Here is a 13,470-nt window from a genome sequence, read left to right as displayed (position 1 = left end):
GTGCGCAATCATATGGGAGCCGCGCTGAGCGCACCTCCAAGTGCGTCTCGCTGCCGGCGACGGCCGGGTATGGGCCCGACGCTCCAGCGCCATCCATTTTCAGGGCTAGTTGATTCGGCAGGTGGGTTGTTACACACTCCTTAGCGGGTTCCGACTTCCATGGCCACCGTCCTGCTGTCTATATCAACCAGGGTGAGCCCCACCCCTTTCGTGACCCCTGTTACGCGCCCCCGGCAACAGGGGTGGCGGGCAGGTAAGCTGCGCGGGCGGAGCGCGCGGAGTGACCCCTGTTACGAGCCCCCGGCCACGGGGGTGGCGGGCAGGTAAGCTGCTTACCTGCTGCGCGTGACGCCGGCCGCGGCGAAGGCGGACGAGGCGGGGTGTCGGTGCGGTGGGCGCGGTGGTGACCCTGGACGTGCGTCGGGCCCTTCTCGCGGATCGCCTCAGCTACGGCTCCCGGTGGGGCCCTCTCGGGGGAAGGGGCCTCGGTCCCGGACCCCGGCGAGGCGTCCCTTCTCCGCTCCGTAAAAGTGTCCATCTCTTTTCTTTTTTCTTCTTCTGTTGTGGCATATGCAGCAGGTGCCTGCTCGTTTTTCGTATATGTGGGTAACAACATTTAACTATGTATATATATTTCCCAATTGGTTTAACTGCCACCCGCCTGAATCTATTTAAAATCTTTTCTTTTTTTTTTTTCAACCGCCCGACCCGACCCGTGGATAAAATCTAATTTTTTTTTATTTCATCCGCCCGATCCGCGGATAATCCGCGGACTCCGCGGATAATCCGCGGACTCCGCGGTTGTGCCCGCAAACCGCGCATCTCTAATATATATATATATATATATATATATATATATATATATATATATACATATATATATATATATATAAGAAATACTTGACGTTCAGTGAATTCTAGATATATATATATATATATATATATATATATATATATATATATTTATTTTATTATATATATATTTTATTATATATTTTATTATATATATATATATATATATATATATATATGCATATATAATAAATACTTGAATTTCAGTGTTCATTTATTTACACATATACACACACTTAACACTCATCTACTCATTGTTGAGTTAAGGGTTGAATTGTCCATCCTTGTTCTATTCTCTGTCACTATTTTTCTAACCATGCTGAACACCCTCTCTGATGATGCATTGCTGTGTGGCACGCACAAAAGTGCTTTCATCAAATGCACTAGATGGCAGTATTGTCCTGTTTAAGAGTGTCACAACATTGCTGTTTACGGCAGACGAACTGCTTTACGGTATACAAAAAAAGTGACTGCTGTGTTGTTGTGTGTTGTTGCCGCGCTGGGAGGACGTTAATGAAACTGCCTAACAATAAACCCACATAAGGAACCAAGAACTCGCCCTCCATCATTCTACAGTTATAACGTCATTGGGCAGGTACGCTGTTTATATTGTGGGAATTTCGGGAGATTTTCGGGAGAAAATTTGTCCCCGGGAGGTTTTCGGGAGAGGCGCTGAATTTCGGGAGTCTCCCGGAAAATCCGGGAGGGTTGGCAAGTATGTTCTATTGGCAGATAATTTTGCTTAGTTCAAATAAAATACCCCTCATTTTTGTATTTTTGTATTTTTTCTTGTATTTGAACAGTGACTTTGTGCAGTGCGGTGCAGTCGTGAGCAGAGCAAACAGCTGCCTGATGAATAAGTGAGGCGCTCTAAACATGGCTGAGAGTCATGTATCTTTAAGAAGCTCTTTAATAATGCTAATCAAGATAATCAACACGTAGCAATTACATCTTTACACTTTCCCCGCTTAATTATGGATGGCGGGGAAAAGGCTGCCTCCTCGGTCTCAGGTGGATTGTTCGTCTTAAGTGTTTGCCAACGCCGCTCTCTCGCTATCTACGGCGGGGGGGGGTGATTTACTTATTGATGTGTTTTAGTAGCGTTCATTATGGCAGATGCCCGCGGTCACGCGTGCGCCAGATAGCCGCCGTCACACGAGAAGGCCTCGCCGCCGCCGCATGTCCCCCGACGCTTTTGTCTGCTTTACTTCCAAAGTGCGCCGTCTTTTGTCGGAGGCGGAGTCTGCTGCACCTGCTGGCGCTCCTCTCGTCTCCCAAAAATGCGAGCGCGGGTGGTAAAAAAAAAAAAAAAAAGTGGATGTGAACTCTGCGGAGGCCTTGCTTCCTTCCTTCCTCGCGCTGTTGAATTATTTACACTCCAAGAGAAGAGCATGCAAGGGAGGCACGTGTTTGTCTTTGCCAAATAGCCGGCAACATGGAAGAAAATTCCTTCAATGGCGCTCGTTCGGGGAGAAAATGAGGTTTTTTAGGCCCCGCCCTCTTCAACGGCCTCCGAATTTAGCGACTCCACACAGTCATTGGCCAGTCTAGAGGTCAGTTATAACATACTAAACCAATAACTGGTCTGTTGTGTCACTCATTCTTCATTGGTCTGTTCAATTGTCATATCATGACATGTTCACTCTTCATTGGTCAGTCCAACTGTCATATCATGACAAGTTCACTCTTCATTAGTCAGTCCAACTGTCATATCATGACATCTTCACTCTTCATTGGTCAGTCCAACTGTCATATCATGACATGTTCACTCTTCATTGGTCAGTCCAACTGTCATATCATGACATGTTCACTCTTCATTGGTCAGTTAAACTGTCATATCATGACAGGTCCACTCTTCATTGGTCAGTTAAACTGTCATATCATGACATGTTCACTCTTCATTGGTCAGTCCAACTGTCATATCATGACATGTTCACTATTCATTGGTCAGTCCAACTGTCATATCATGACATGTTCACTCTTCATTGGTCAGTCCAACAGTCATATTATGACATATTCACTCTTCATTGGTCAGTCCAACTGTCATATCATGACATGTTCACTCTTCATTGGTCAGTCCAACTGTCATATCATGACATGTTCACTCTTCATTGGTCAGTCCAACTGTCATATCATGACATGTTCACTATTCATTGGTCAGTCCAACTGTCATATCATGACATGTTCACTCTTCATTGGTCAGTCCAACTGTCATATCATGACAGGTCCACTCTTCATTGGTCAGTCCAACTGTCATATCATGACATCTTCACTCTTCATTGGTCAGTCTATAGGTCAATAATTAGCCAGTTCTGTACAGTCAATGGCCAATCTATATGTCAGTGGTTGCTTAGTGATGTCCCTCGTTCCTCATTGGTCGGTACATGTCAGTCATTTTGTGCAGCACCAGTAATTGGTCAGGTATCACTAACTCTTCATTGGTCAATTGACCTGTCAATCAATACATGAGGCCCTGCAATCTCTCACTCTTCATTGGTCAGTCTATGGGTCAATAGCTACACACACGACCATATTATTAGTCAGTTCTATACAGTCATTGGCCAGTGGACATGTTAGTCATTAAATACAACCCTAGGGCCGTGTCCGTCATTGATCAGTCTACATGTCAGTCAATTATCACTTGCTGTCATGTCACTCGTTCTTTATTAGTCAGTTTACTTGACAGTCATTACTCGCAGTATCAGTTCGTAGGCCAGTCTATATGTCAATCACTGATACCACCTACTCTTCATTGGTTAGTCTGTATCTCAATCCTTATGTGCCCTTCGTTGGTCAGTTTTCATAAACACAATACCATAGTACCAGTGATCAGTTGGGAAAAAAATCATTCATTCTTCATTGGTCAGTCTACATGTCAGCGTTCACATGCAGAACTAGTGATTGGTCGGTAACATCACTTGACAGTTTGTATGTCAAAGGTCTGACGGCGATACCAGTCACTGGTCATATATCTGTCAATCATTACATTTTGCCCCAGCGATCCCTCGCTTTTCATTGGTCGGTCTATAGGTCAATCATTACATGCAGCAATAATGATCGGTTAAATATGTTGGGCTCACACGTTATTCATGCTTCATTTATTCTGTATTGGTCAGTGTTTGGGTAAATAATTACATGCAGCATCAATTTGGTGGGATATATCTCACTGTATAGGTCAGTCTGAATGTGATATGTCACTGATGCCACCTACTCGTCATTGGTCAGTCTGCATTTCAGTCTTTATGTTCTATCCCTGTGATGGCTCACTCTTCGTTGGTCAGTTTACATAGACACAATGCCATAGTAGCAGTGATTGGTTAGGAAAATCACTTGCTCTTCATTGGTCAGTCTACATGTCAGCGATTACATGCAGCTCAGGTGATTGGTCGCTAACTGACAGGTTGCATGTCAAATGTTTAGCGGCTTTACCAGTCATTGGTCCGTAATGTCTAACTGTCAACTATTACCCGGCAACCCAGCGATTCCTTACTTTTCATTGGTCGGTCTATAGATCAATCATTACACGCACCACCAATGAATTGGTCAAATATGTTGGGCTTTGTAGGTCAGTCTACATGCCAGGTTCAAACACTGATGACATCTATTAAACAAGACAAGAGGCAAAGAATTAAAGAGACAGAATTCAATTTGGACTCAATTGAGGAGACATGTCTGTACACTGTACCCTTGCACAGGGTCAGTTCAAAAAGAGTTCGTAAAATACTTCAAAAAGAGTTCGTCTGGAAATTGGGCAGATCCTGACATCTGTCCGCTTTGGAGTCAAAGTGGAGTTTTACGAGCCTTCCTCCTGGTAGACCCCAAAGACGGCTCCCGTCCCCCTGCCAGGAACTCAATGTAATACAAATCTTTTGTGATCATTTAGAAACAATTATTCTAACACTACATTTAAGTCCTTAAAAACCACACAGGTAAACAAGTCTGCATTGGTCAATCTGTGTGACTGTCATGCAGCAATGGTCATTGGTCGGTTATGAGTCACTCTTCCTGTCGGTCACTTCAGACAGCACCTGTGATTGGTTGAGTACGTTGTAGGTCAATCAATACATACAACACAGCTTGTCATTGGTCAGTCTACGTTCATTTTGAATGCACTAGTTTTCAGTAACGACTTCCGGACGGCTTCGAAGCGATTCTGGACCACCATCCGCCGCCTCGGGAAGGGGAAGCAGTGCACTATCAACACCGTGTATGGTGAGGATGGTGTTCTGCTGACCTCGACTGCGGATGTTGTGGATCGGTGGAGGGAATACTTCGAAGACCTCCTCAATCCCACCAACACGTCTTCCTATGAGGAAACAGTGTCTGGGGAATCTGTGGTGGGCTCTTCTATTTCTGGGGCTGAGGTTGCTGAGGTAGTTAAAAAGCTCCTCGGTGGCAAGGCCCCGGAGGGTGGATGAGATCCGCCCGGAGTTCCTTAAGGCTCTGGATGCTGTGGGGCTGTCTTGGTTGACAAGACTCTGCAGCATTGCGTGGATATCGGGGGCGGTACCTCTGGATTGGCAGACCGGGGTGGTGGTTCCTCTCTTTAAGAAGAGGAACCGGAGGGTGTGTTCTAACTATCAGCCTTCCCGGTAAGGTCTATTCAGGTGTACTGGAGAGGAGGCTACGCCGGATAGTCGAACCTCGGATTCAGGAGGAACAGTGTGGTTTTCATCCTGGTCGTGGAACTGTGGACCAGCTCTATACTCTCGGCAGGGTCCTTGAGGGTGCATGTGAGTTTGCCCAACCAGTCTACATGTGTTTTGTGGACTTGGAGAAGGCATTCGACCGTGTCTCTCGGGAAGTCCTGTGGGGAGTGCTCAGAGAGTATGGGGTATCGGACTGTCTGATTGTGGCAGTCCGCTCCCTGTATGATCAGTGTCAGAGCTTGGTCCGCATTGCCGGCAGTAAGTCGGACACGTTTCCAGTGAGGGTTGGACTCCGCCAAGGCTGCCCTTTGTCACCCATTCTGTTCATAACTTTTATGGACAGAATTTCTAGGCGCAGTCAAGGCGTTGAGGGGATCTGGTTTGGTGGCTGCAGGATTAGCTCTCTGCTTTTTGCAGATGATGTGGTCCTGATGGCTTCATCTGGCCAGGATCTTCAGCTCTCGCTGGATCGGTTCGCAGCCGAGTGTGAAGCGACTGGGATGAGAATCAGCACCTCCAAGTCCGAGTCCATGGTTCTCGCCCGGAAAAGGGTGGAATGCCATCTTCGGGTTGGGGAGGAGACCCTGCCCCAAGTGGAGGAGTTCAAGTACCTCGGAGTCTTGTTCACGAGTGAGGGAAGAGTGGATCGTGAGATCGACAGGCGGATCGGTGCGGCATCTTCAGTAATGCGGACGCTGTATCGATCCGTTGTGGTGAAGAAGGAGCTGAGCCGGAAGGCAAAGCTCTCAATTTACCGGTCGATCTACGTTCCCATCCTCACCTATGGTCATGAGCTTTGGGTTATGACCGAAAGGACAAGATCACGGGTACAAGCGGCCGAGATGAGTTTCCTAAGCCGGGTGGCGGGGCTCTCCCTTAGAGATAGGGTGAGAAGCTCTGCCATCCGGGGGGAGCTCAAAGTAAAGCCGCTGTTCCTCCACATCGAGAGGAGCCAGATGAGGTGGTTCGGGCATCTGGTCAGGATGCCACCCGATCGCCTCCCTCGGGAGGTGTTTAGGGCACGTCCGACCGGTAGGAGGCTACGGGGAAGACCCAGGACACGTTGGGAAGACTATGTCTCCCGGCTGGCCTGGGAACGCCTCGGGATCCCCCGGGAGGAGCTGGACGAAGTGGCTGGGGAGAGGGAAGTCTGGGCTTCCCTGCTTAGGCTGCTGCCCCCGCGACCCGACCTCGGATAAGCGGAAGAAGATGGATGGATGGATGGATGGATAGTTTTCAGTAGTTAGAATCTCATTCATTTTCAAGCAAACCTGAGAAAAGGCGGTGAGGCAGACGAGGTCAAAGGTGAGACTGCGAGGTACATCATTCTGTCAGTCACTTCCCGGCGTCATGTGACAGGAAAGCGCTCACCTATTTAATTTGATTAGAGATCAGACGAGGGAACGAGTTTTCCGACGCTTCCTCGCCGCCTCCTCCGCGCGCACCTTGACACCTGATGGCATAAAGAGACGTCACCGCCGAGCGCCGCCGTAATGTCTGTAATTACTGTGAACTCGGAGAAATAAATAAATTTGCTCCTTCTCTTTGTGAGCGCCTGACAGCTTTCCCAGCATCCCGCGCTGGAGGAAATTGAGGCGCGCGTTACACGTGGGCGGTTTTCGTAGCGGTGTGTGTGTGTCTTTTGTGCAGGCGCTTGTGTTTACACGAGGCGCTGGTAAAAAAAAAAGGAGAGAGAGCGATGCCGAGGCAGAAGTGAAATAGTTGACAGCTACTGTAGAACTTGTTGTTGACGCCGATCAAGTGGAGGCAAACTTTGAGGCTGATGGGTTTGGAGGCGCGGCTTTGTAAATAATAACTTTCCTTTCGGGTTCTCGTGCACTCGCTGTCATCAGTGACGATTGGCTGTGACCTCGCCCGCTCTGCTCCAAGACGGGAAGTCTTTAGGTAAAAGTATGGCGTTTACATTCAACACTTTGCAGCCTTAAGAACAAAACAATGGCAAAAACACGAATGTAAACACGTTTGGTAGAGATGCGCGGATAGGCAATTATTTCATCCGCAACCGCATCAGAAAGTCGTCAACCATCCTGCCATCCACCCGATGTAACATTTGATCAGAACCGCATCCGCCCGCACCCGCCCGTTGTTATATATCTAATATAGACGATGCAAGGCATTAGTGAGGTTATAAAGCTTTTGCCTGTTAAAGAAAGGAGACTGATCCAATGCAGCACAGACATTCGCGTGCCACGCTGTCACGACCCAGACGCACACCAGTGCGCAATCATATGGGAGCCGCGCAGAGCGCACCTCCAAGCGCGTCTCGCTGCCGGCGACGGCCGGGTATGGGCCCGACGCTCCAGCGCCATCCATTTTCAGGGCTAGTTGATTCGGCAGGTGGGTTGTTACACACTCCTTAGCGGGTTCCGACGTCCATGGCCACCGTCCTGCTGTCTATATCAACCAGGGTGAGCCCCACCCCTTTCGTGAGCGCACTGCGCGCGGAGTGACCCCTGTTACGCACCCCCGGCAACAGGGGTGGCGGGCAGGTAAGCTGCGCGGGCGGAGCGCGCGGAGTGACCCCTGTTACGAGCCCCCGGCCACGGGGGTGGCGGGCAGGTAAGCTGCTTACCTGCTGCGCGTGACGCCGGCCGCGGCGAAGGCGGACGAGGCGGGGTGTCGGTGCGGTGGGCGCGGTCGTGACCCTGGACGTGCGTCGGGCCCTTCTCGTGGATCGCCTCAGCTACGGCTCCCGGTGGGGCCCTCTCGGGGGAAGGGGCCTCGGTCCCGGACCCCGACGGGCCTTCTCCGCTCCGTAAAAGTGTCCATCTCTTTTTTTTTTCTTCTTCTGTTGTGGCATATGCAGCAGGTGCCTGCTCGTTTTTCGTATGTGGGTAACAACATTTAACTATGTATATATATTTCCGAATTGGTTTAACTGTCACCCGCCTGAATCTATTTAAAATCGAATTTTTTTTTATTTCAACCGCCCGACCCGACCCGACCCGACCCGCGGATAAAATCTAATTTTTTTAAATTTCATCCGCCCAATCCGCGGATAATCCGCGGACTCCGCGGTTGTGCCCGCAAACCGCGCATCTCTGACGTTTGGGGAGATTTTGACATATCGTATTTTTCGGACTATAAGTGGCATTTTTTTTCATAGTTTGGCTCGTGTTTTCCATTTATTCTCTTTCTGTTTCTCTGCAAGTAAACTGTGTGTGTTAACCTTGAATTCTTTGGAATGTGTTTTGACTAGCATTTGTTTTGACTAGGGAGAGGAGAGAGGAGAGAGGGTTTTGGGGTCGGGGAGACAGACCATTTTGGCGGGGGCGATAGAATGTTCTATGCTGGACTGGTCTCAAATGTATATCTGCAAAGCTTTGCCAATATATTACAAAATACCTATTCTGTCTCTGGTGGTTTTTCAACTCAGCTTTAAGTGTCGTAAAGAGCTTGGGAGCGACTTGTGACTTGAATTCCTTTGGAGGAACAACTGGTCCAAAACGGGGGTGCGACTTATACTCAGGAGCGACTTATGTGTGAAATGATTAACACATTATAATATTATTTAAATTATAATTAATATCTAACGGATATACTATTATCTTTGCTACCGTTGCGTATCCATCCAGTGTTTTGTCACCTTACTACTCGTCAAGTGCCAAAAGAGTGGAGACGATACAAGGAGACAGGCCAGGAGAGAATAAACATGCTGCAATTAATACTCAATGGATATACAATTATCTTTGCTTCTGTTGAGTACCCATCCAATGTTTTGTTACCTTACAATGTGTCAAGTGTCAAGAGTGGAGGAGATACCAGGAGACAGGCTAGTAGAGGAATAGAGAATAAACATACAGCAATTAATATCGAAGTAATGTACTATTATTATCTTTGCTACTATTGAGAATTAATCCAATGTTTTGTCACCTTACTACTCGTCAAGTGCCAAAAGAATGGAGATGATACAAGGAGACAGGCCAGGAGAGAATAAACATACTGCAATTAATACTCAACGAATATACAATTATCTTTGCTTCTGTTGAGAATCCATCCAATGTTTTGTTACCTTACTACGCGTCCAGTGTCAAGAGTGGAGGAGATACCAGGAGACAGGCTAGTAGAGCAATGGAGAATAAACATACAGCAATTAATATCTAACAAATACACTATTATCTTTGCTACTATTGAGAATTAATCCAGTGTTTTGTCACCTTACTACTCGTCAAGTGCCAAAAGAGTGGAGACGATACAAGGAGACAGGCCAGGAGAGAATAAACATACTGCAATTAATACTCAACGAATATACAATTATCTTTGCTTCTGTTGAGAATCCATCCAATGTTTTGTTACCTTACTACGTGTCAAGTGTCAAGAGTGGAGGAGATACCAGGAGACAGGCTAGTAGAGCAATGGAGAATAAACATACAGCAATTAATATCTAACAAATACACTATTATTTTTGCTACTATTGAGAATTAATCCAATGTCTTGTCACCTTACTACTCGTCAAGTGCCAAAAGAATGGAGATGATACAAGGAGACAGGCCAGGAGAGAATAAACATACTGCAATTAATACTCAACGAATATACAATTATCTTTGCTTCTGTTGAGAATCCATCCAATGTTTTGTTACCTTACTACGTGTCAAGTGTCAAGAGTGGAGGAGATAACAGGAGACAGGCTAGTAGAGGAATAAAGAATAAACATACAGCAATTAATATCTAACTAATGTACTATTATTATCTTTGCTACTATTGAGAATTCATCCAATGTTTTGTCACCTTACTATTCGTCAAGTGCCAAAAGAATGGAGATGATACAAGGAGACAGGCCAGGAGAGAATAAACATACTGCAATTAATACTCAACGGATATACAATTATCTTTGCTTCTGTTGACTACCCATCCAATGTTTTGTTACCTTACTACGTGTCAAGTGTCAAGAGTGGAGGAGATACCAGGAGACAGGCTAGTAGAGCAATAGAAATTAACAGCAATTAATATCTAACAAATATGCTACTATTGCGTATTTATCCAATATTTTGTCACCTTACTACTCGTCAAGTGCCAAAAGAGTGGAGACGATACAAGGAGACAGGCCAGGAGAGAAGAAACATACTGCAATTAATATTCAATGAATATACAATTATCTCGAGTACCCATCCAATGTTTTGATACCTTTGTACGTGTCAAGTGTCAAGAGTGGAGGAGATACCAGGAGACAGGCTAGTAGAAATTAACAGCAATTAATATCTAACGAATATGCTATTCCCTTTGCTACAAGTAAGTATCCATCCAATGATGTATCACCTTAATACGAGTCATGTGTCAAAAGTGTGGAGGAAATACCAGGAGACAGGCTAGTAGAGCAGTAGAGAATAAACATACTGCAGTTAATATCTAACGAATATACTAATATCTTTGCTACTATTGCGTATTTATCCTATGTTTTGTCACCTTACTATTCGTCAAGTGCCAAAAGAATGGAGATGATACAAGGAGACAGGCCAGGAGAGAATAAACATACTGCAATGAATACTCAACGGATATACAATTATCTTTGCTTCTGTTGACTACCCATCCAATGTTTTGTTACCTTACTACGTGTCAAGTGTCAAGACTGGAGGAGATACCAGGAGACAGGCTTGTAGAGCAAAATATATTAACAGCAATTAATATCTAACAAATATGCTATTCCCTTTGCTACAAGTAAGTATCCATCCAATGATGTATCACCTTATTACGAGTCATGTGTCAAAAGTGTGGAGGAAATACCAGGAGACAGGCTAGTAGAGCAGTAGAGAATAAACATACTGTAGTTAATATCTAACGAATATACTAATATCTTTGCTACTATTGCGTATTTATCCAATGTTTTGTCACCTTACTACTCGTCAAGTGCCAAAAGAGTGGAGAAGATACAGGGAGACAGGCCAGGAGAGAATAAACATACTGCAATTAATATTCAATGAATATACAATTATCTTGAGTACCCATCCAATGTTTTGTTACCCTCGTACGTGTCAAGTGTCAAGAGTGGAGGAGATACCAGGAGACAGGCTAGTAGAGCAATAGAAATTAACAGCAATTAATATCTAACAAATGTGCTATTCCCTTTGCTACAAGTAAGTATCCATCCAATGATGTATCATCTTATTACGAGTCAAGTGTCAAAAGAATGGAGATGAGACAAGGAGACAGGCCAGGAGAGAATAAACATACTGCAATTAATACTCAACGAATATACAATTATCTTTGCTTCTGTTGAGAATCCATCCAATGTTTTGATACCTTACTACGCGTCAAGTGTCAAGAGTGGAGGAGATACCAGGAGACAGGCTAGTAAAGCAATGGAGAATAAACATACAGCAATTAATATCTAACAAATACACTATTATCTTTGCTACTATTGAGAATTAATCCAATGTTTTGTCACCTTACTACTCGTCAAGTGCCAAAAGAATGGAGATGATACAAGGAGACAGGCCAGGAGAGAATAAACATACTGCAATTAATACTCAACGGATATACAATTATCTTTGCTTCTGTTGACTACCCATCCAATGTTTTGTTACCTTACTACGTGTCAAGTGTCAAGAGTGGAGGAGATACCAGGAGACAGGCTAGTAGAGCAATAGAGAATAAACATACAGCAATTGATATCTAACGAATGTACTAATATCTTTGCTACTATTGCGTATTCATCCAATGTTTTGTCACCTTACTATTCATCAAGTGCCAAAAGAATGGAGATGATACAAGGAGACAGGCCAGGAGAGAATAAACATACTGCAATTAATACTCAACGGATATACAATTATCTTTGCTTCTGTTGACTACCCATCCAATGTTTTGTTACCTTACTACGTGTCAAGTGTCAAGAGTGGAGGAGATACCAGGAGACAGGCTAGTAGAGCAAAAGATATTAACAGCAATTAATATCTAGCGAATATGCTATTCCCTTTGCTACAAGTAAGTATCCATCCAATGATGTATCACCTTATTACGAGTCATGTGTCAAAAGTGTGGAGGAAATACCAGGAGACAGGCTAGTAGAGCAGTAGAGAATAAACATACTGTAGTTAATATCTAACGAATATACTATTATCTTTGCTACTATTGCGTATTTATCCAATGTTTTGTCACCTTACTACTCGTCAAGTGCCAAAAGAGTGGAGAAAATACAGGGAGACAGGCCAGGAGAGAAGAAACATACTGCAATTAATATTCAATGAATGTACAATTATCTCAAGTACCCATCCAATGTTTTGTTACCTTTGTACGTGTCAAGAGTGGAGGAGATACCAGGAGACAGGCTAGTAGAAATTAACAGCAATTAATATCTAACAAATATGCTATTTTCTTTGCTACAAGTAAGTATCCATCCAATGATGTATCACCTTATTACGAGTCATGTGTCAAAAGTGTGGAGGAAATACCAGGAGACAGGCTAGTAGAGCAGTAGAGAATAAACATACTGTAGTTAATATCTAACGAATATACTAATATCTTTGCTACTATTGCGTATTTATCCTATGTTTTGTCACCTTACTACTCGTCAAGTGCCAAAAGAGTGGAGAAAATACAGGGAGACAGGCCAGGAGAGAATAAACATACTGCAATTAATATTCAATGAATATACAATTATCTTGAGTACCCATCCAATGTTTTATTACCTTCGTACATGTCAAGTGTCAAGAGTGGAGGAGATACCAGGAGACAGGCTAGTAGAAATTAACAGCAATTAATATCTAACGAATATGCTATTCCCTTTGCTACAAGTAAGTATCCATCCAATGATGTATCACCTTATTACGAGTCAAGTGTCAAAAGTGTGGAGGAAATACCAGGAGACAGGCTAGTAGAGCAGTAGAGAATAAACATACTGCAGTTAATACCTAACGGATATACTAATGTCTTTGTTACTGCTGAGTACTCATCCACTTTACTGCTTGTCAAGAGTGTGGATGAGATACTCGGAGACAGGCTAGTCAATCAGTAG

Source organism: Nerophis lumbriciformis, linkage group LG13, assembly GCF_033978685.3.
Source record: "Nerophis lumbriciformis linkage group LG13, RoL_Nlum_v2.1, whole genome shotgun sequence".
In the NCBI taxonomy this organism is placed as follows: domain Eukaryota; kingdom Metazoa; phylum Chordata; class Actinopteri; order Syngnathiformes; family Syngnathidae; genus Nerophis; species Nerophis lumbriciformis.
Note: the sequence above shows the minus strand (reverse complement) of the source record.